Below are 7213 nucleotides of genomic sequence, written 5' to 3'. Positions count from 1 at the left end.
TCAAACATTATTCATTGAATACAAAAATAATTTTCTTTTCCTCCCTTCCCTCCTGCCACCCCTCCCATAGCCTACGCACAATTCCACTGGGTATCACATGTGCCCTTGATCAGAACCCATTTCCATGCTGTTGATGTTTGCACTAAGATGTTTATTTAGTCTGCATCCCCAGCCATATCCCCCTCGGCCCCTGTAGTCAAGCTGCTGCCTTTCTTCGGTGTTTTTGTTCCCACAGTTTGTCCTCTGGATGTAGAAAGTGGTTCTTCTCATAGATGTCTCCAAGTTGTTCAGGATCACTGCATTGCCACTAATGGAGAAGTCCACAGTGTATCAGTCTCTGTGTACAATGTTCTCCTGGTTCTGCTCCTTTCGCTCTGCATCACTTCCTGGAGGTCGTTCCAGTCTCCATGGAATTCCTCCACTTTATTATTCCTTTTAGCACAATAGTATTCCATCACCAACATATACCACAATTTGTTCAGCCATTCCCCAATGATGGGCATCCCCTCATTTTCCAATTTTTTGCCACCACAAAGGGTGTAGCTATGAATATTTTTGTACATGTCTTTTTCCTTATTATCTCTTTGGGGTATAAACCCAGCAGTGCTATGGCTAGATCAAAGGGCAAAAAAGGAGATATTTAGTAAGTGCCTGTTGGATCAAATTAGACCTGAGGTACTGTTCTTTAAAGTGGCACAGTGGATAGAGTGTCCAGATTGGAGTCAGAGAAAAAAAGACCTGAGTTCAAATCCATCTTCAGACACCAGCTGTGTGACCCTAGGCGAGTCACTTAACCCTGTATGTCTTAATTTCCTCATATGTAAAATGAGCTAGAGAAGGAAATGGCAAACCACTCCAGTATCTTTTGCCAAGAAACCCCAAATGGGGTCATGCAGAGTCAGACATGACTGAATGATGACAGCTCTACTTCAATGAAAATGTATGACTGTTCCCAAATGGACCTAGTCCAGGTTACTTTTAAGTTTATTTTCTGGTTTGTGGCTGTATTCTGCAGAATGGAATTTGCCAGAGAAACATCTACAATCTTAAAAGTATTATTAAGGAATTGGCTAAATCACCAAAGTGAGGGTGGGGTGGAGTATAAAAGTGTCTGAACACAAGATCACTCACCAGAGATTATTGAATTTGTAAATCCAGTTTTCATAGTCCCTTTTAATGTTCTTAGAAAGGAATAACCTCTCAAGTTTCTAGTCAATAAAATTAAAGTATTGACATTTCACTTTAGATATCTCTTCTAAGGCTTTATATTGAAAAGGACTTGAAGGAAAAGAAAAGGAAGGAATTACCTGTAAAGATAGGAATCATTTTTATTAAATATTATTATTATATAAAGTCATATAAATAATATCCTAGTGATAGCATAGGGGAAATAAGTTAATTATTACCAATATAACATTCACATGGCAAAAGTTTATATTTTAAGGTTATAGTCCAATTCAAAAAGATTTTAATATATATCTATCGTATGAATATGTATACATGTGCCTACGTATAAAAACATGTTTTAATCAGTCTTTGAATTTAAAAATGTAAAGAGGAAAGAAGAAAAGAATTTCCATTAGAAGCAAATTAATTACCTGAAGGTTGAGTTGAGCAGAGAATCATCAATTAAGAGCTGGCAGGGACTTAGATGTCATCAGTCCAAACCTTTCCTTTTACAGTAGAAGAAAGGCATTCTAAGAGACCGTCCAATGACTTGTCCAAAGGCATCCAGGAAATAAGCAACGCTTCCAGGATTTGAATCTGAGTATGTAGATACTGTTTCTAAACATGTAGAATTACATACATTTGAGTTATCTTGAACTTAACTCAGCTGAACAACTGACCAACCAACAACTTCCTCTGAAATAGTGGCGTGGTACTCTATTAACACTTCACATGTAATATCTTTCCCTCAAGAGTCAATTTCTGTAGTTAAACTCCTCCCTGGCAATATTCATGAAGTCAAACCATGCTGACCTTACAAGAATTACAGAGTAAGCCAGAGAGACTTCTAGCTCTGTAAATCTTTTTTGGAAAGGGTTGAAGGCAGTCAGATTGCTTATGCCCTTCAGGCCAGACAAATTTCCATGATGTTGAACTATAGGGGGGCTTTATAGAAGGAAGATTCCTGATGATGGAGCTTCTGGGAACTTGAGAATATCTTGAAGATAGTTTGAGGAAGAACTTAGGTAGGCATAGCTCAAATGAGCCTGCCACCATTTCTCACCATATCATTCCGGTGAAATCATGTGAAAGGGACATTAGATCTGTTCTACTTGGTACTTGAAGGCAGAATTATAAGTAATAGGTTACAAGGAGGAAGATTTCAGTTCAATATGAGGAAAAATTCCTAACAAAGTTTTCCAGGAGGTAGAATGAGAATGGCTTCTTTAGGAGGTCACCTTTCAGTAGGGCAACTAGGTGGCACAATGGATAAAAGCCCTGGAGTCAGGAAAACCTGAATTCAAATTTGGTCTCAGACACTACTTACTAGCTGTTGTAACCTTGGGCAAGTCACCTAACCCTGTTTGCCTCAGTTTCCTCATCTGTAAAATGAGATGGAGAAGGAAAAGGCAAACCAGCCCAATGTTTTTGCCAAGAAAACCCCAAATGGGGTCTGAGTCAAACATGACTAAACAACAAAAATCATTAGAAGTCTTCAGACAATAGCAATAGTAACAAAAACAAACAAACAAAAAACCCACTTGATAGGAGTATTAAAGAGGGGATTGATTCATGGTTCAGGACCAGATTGGACAAGATGACTTCATGGGCTCTTGTAAACCAATAATAAAGTGTTGGGTGGCCTTCAGGTTTGTATAGTTTTGTCCCAGAGAGAAAGAGCTGGGAAATGAGACCTTGGCTGGCATGAGAAGAAAGAAAATCTAAAATCCTTCAAATTCAAAAATAAACCCCCAAATCAAAATATTCCCCATGCTTCAACTATAAAGCTCAAAATAATTCTTATATGTATGAATTTAGTATTTAGACTGTTTAGCTAATGACATGTAGCATGCCACAGGGAATGAGTACAAGCTAAGTTAAAGTTCAATCCCTGACATTTATTAGCTATGTGACTATGAGCACTTACTCATTTAATCTCATCTGTAAAATGGGGATTATGATGCCTCTCTTGCCTACCACACAGCACTTTAGAGTCTCAAGTGAAATAACACATGTAAAGCATTTTCCAAAATTTTGAGTACCATGTAAATGTCGTCATCATCATCATCATCATTATGCTGTCCATAAGTAACTACTGTAGTACAGGAGTCTATGGGTGTTCAAAGAGGACTAGGACTTCTGGTTTGAGCCATTTTCAGGATTGCTGAGACATCTTTGGTGTCTACCTTCCACCCAACTCTCACCTGTGGCTCCAAGAAGCTATGGCATGCATAATGGTCATGCCCCCGTAAAACTATCTTGGCTGATGGGCTAAATAAGGTTGAGCAGAAGTGATTGACCTCAAATCCATTGGTGTCTTAGGGCAATATCTACCCCAGCCATGTGAAGACTTCTCCCGGTGGAATGGATACATGGGAATAATTTGCTCCACTGGCCATAAAGGCAGCTGAAGCAGAACTTGGTCAGACACCAAAGGTGCCAAGATGACCTACTACATTCTGGGCCAGTGCCATTTGTCCTGGCTTTTGTCTTGCCCCTGGACTTTGATGACTCTCAAGGAGAGAGTGAGGCCGATGATGACTTTGTGCTACTCTACACAATTCATTCTCAAGTCAAGATATCACTCTGTGATATAATTGATCCCTTTTGAAGATGAAGGATGGAATACTACTGCATCATAAGAAATGATGAGAAGATTACTTTTTTCCAAACTTGGAAAGAACTACATGAGATAATAAAGAGCGAAATGAGTAGAACCAAGAGAACATTATATACAGCTATAGATTTAATATTTAATGTATAACTTGTAAATGTTCACTTCCAGGGAATGAACCAAAAAAAAGGAAACACAACAGACACACACATATATATGTTTACTGGATGAGGCTTTCTATGATATATGTATGTGGGAGGGACTGAGATACTAGAAATAAATTCTATTATTAAAAAAGAGAAAGAAAATGAAGGAGAAACAACAACTATAGTATAATTGAGGATGGGATGAGGTGCCTATAAGGCAGGGAATGTTTCCAAAGTGACATGCCAAATCAATAGTGGAGGTGAAAATAAAGTCTGATAATTTCATCTGTCCACTATAACATTAACAACTTTGAAGATATGGACTTAGAAATGAAGGTAGAGTGCAGTTTAGGAAGTTATTGAATTAAATAGAATTTCAAATACAAATGAAAGGAGAAAATACTAAGACATAAATTCCAAAAATAATTGATTATTTTGGTAGTAGCTAAAAAGAATGACACCCAAAGCAATGAGATCCTTGTAATGTCAAGCTTAAAGCAATGGAGTCTAGGAAACCTGGGGGTCTAGTCTTGGCTCTAGGTCTAGTTAGCTGTTTGACCTTAGAGAACTGAAGGCAAATTAATTCAGTTTAGTCATGGAATACCTCAAGCTCTCAAGCTCTGAAGAATTAAATTTTAGTTCTCTTGAAGGGCAATGAAGAGGAACATGAATCAAAGGGCAAGGATTCAATTCAGTTCAATTTAATAAATGTGTATAAATATCTGCTATGTGCCTGGCACTGTGCTAAGCCCTGGGCATATAAGAAATAAGAATAAGAATAAGAAACAAAAGGAAACAAGGACATCTTTGTTCTCAAGGAACTTACATTCAACTGGGAGGATACTTAACTACTGGAAGGATAAGTAACTTAAGGTGCTAAAAGTGCTGAGAACTTAGGATCAGACCCCATATAAGAGATAGGTAGGGTTTGAGCTGTCTGCTTTGAGGAAAGATGGATCGGCAAAAACATTATCACCAATGAAGAAATGCACATCAAAAATAACAAACAGGATATCGTCAAATGGAACATGGATCATATACTAAGGGGGAGAAATAGTGGGCATACAATTCTTATGCTTCTCTGGTCCCTGATTATTATCAAGAAATCTAGAGGAAGGCTTCTAGATCCTTGCATAATCTCCATTAGAAATATATGAGAAGGGGGTATCTAGGTGGCTCAGAAGATAGAAACTCAGATCTAGATATGGAAGTCTTAGGTTCAAATGTGCCTGCAAGTTACTTCCTAACTGTGTGACTCTGGACAAGTCACATAACCCCAATTGCCTAACATTTCCCACTCTTCTGCCTTGGAACCAATACTGAATATGGATTCTAAGATAGAAGGGAAGTCTTAAATATATATATATATATATATGTATATATTAATATATATAAGAAGACATGGACAAATCAGAAAGGATAGGAAGCCTGGGATAGGTTCAGACTTCTGTGGGAGGCAGAACAAATATATAAAAGAGATCACAAATTCACTAAAAAAGTGAAAAACAAAGAAATGAAATTAGTTGGGATAGGGAGTAGGATGATAGAACAGAACAAACGCTAGATTGGAAGTGAGAGGACATGGATCTGAATTCTGGTCCTAAAACATACTGGACTTAAACCAGTCACTTAATCTTTTGGGGCCTCAATTTCCTCATATTTAATGTACTATCCCTTTAAGGTTTTGCCTTTTGACTTGTAACAGTTTGTTGCTGAGTTTAGTCTGTTTTTATTAGCTGTTGAGAGGTCTGAATCAGTTGTTTTTCATTTTAAATGAGACAAAATATAGTAAACTGACAAGATATGGATAGCAGAACCCATGTAATTTATCTGATTATAGATAGACAATGAGAATTTGATAATTAGCAATTAGTTAATGGAGGATTATTTCTATTAAGGGCCTAAGGTGGAAATCCAGAAAGATAAGAGGAAAGTGCAAGAGGTAAAATGATTGTTTTTTTAATGGAAAATTTTTATTTAATTAGTTAATTTAGAATGTTTTTCCATGATTACATGATTCATGTTCTTTCCCTCCCCTCTTTCCATCCCCCCCATCATAGCCAACTCTGAATTTTAAAACTACTCCACCCTACTCAGACCAAACTTGAGAAGATTTGATTTAGCTATTTCCTGATTTGTAACAATGGAGATACTTGGTCTAACAGAATCAGGTCTTGGGAACTCTATATTGCTCCACCCTACTTAGTTTAACGAGGTCAGGAATGTCTGCACCCATACTCAAAGATTCATCTAAGAAGATGGCCTTCAACAGACATGTGCAGAAACAGCTGACAGACCCCTGAGCTGCCCTAAGTCAAGCTAAGCTAACATTGGTACAGATGAGACACAGGAAAGTGACGTAAAACCATCTATATAGGGCACGTCCCTTCCTCTCTGACTGGCAGCATGCTAAGCGTTCCAACATCTTGACATGGTGGTAGCTATTTGTCTGGGTTTTGGTGGTGAGTTTGCCCTTGGGCTAATTCAGGTTCAGGCATCTTGGCTGAGCCCTCTTGGAGTTCAGGCTGATTCCTTCCTCCTTTATTCTGGAAAACCTTACCTTCATAGAGGCTCTAGTCTTCCCTCTGGACTAGTCAGGCCGGAGAAATCCTATACCCTTTCCTTCTCCCTTCTTCTTAATTTCTTTCCACTATAGTAATTAAATCATAAATTTCCAGCTGGCTTGGGTATTTTTTGGGGGGGGGATATCCATGGCGACCAAATAATTAATATGGTTTAGGTCACGATGCTAAAATTATCCTTTACACAACACACAATTCCATTGGGTTTTACATGTGTCATTGATTAAGACCTATTTCCATATTATTGATAATTGCACTAGGGTGATCGTTTAGAGTCTCTACATCCCCAAATATATCCCCATTGAACCATGTGATTAAGCAGTTGTTTTTCTTCTGTGTTTCTACTCCCACAGTTCTTTCTCTGGATGTGGATAGCATTCTTTCTCATAAGTCCCTTTGAATTGTCATCCCATTGGATCATTGCATTGCTGCTAGTAGCGAAGTCCATTATATTCGATTATAGCACAGTGCATCCGTCTCTGTGTACAATGTTCTCCTGGTTCTGCTCCTTTCTTTTTTTTTCCATTTGAATTAATTTATTTAATCAATTTAGAACATTATTCCTTGGTTACAATAATAACATTATTTCTCTCCTTCCCTTCCCCTCCACCCACCCTTCCCGCAGAAGATGTGCAATTTCATTGGGTATTACTTGTGGTTCTGCTCCTTTCACACTGCATCAATTCCTGAAGGTCATTCCAGTT

This window comes from Monodelphis domestica, chromosome 8 (assembly GCF_027887165.1).
Source record: "Monodelphis domestica isolate mMonDom1 chromosome 8, mMonDom1.pri, whole genome shotgun sequence".
Lineage (NCBI taxonomy): Eukaryota > Metazoa > Chordata > Mammalia > Didelphimorphia > Didelphidae > Monodelphis > Monodelphis domestica.
The sequence above is the reverse complement of the archived record's forward strand: the minus strand, read 5'-3'. Positions refer to the sequence as shown.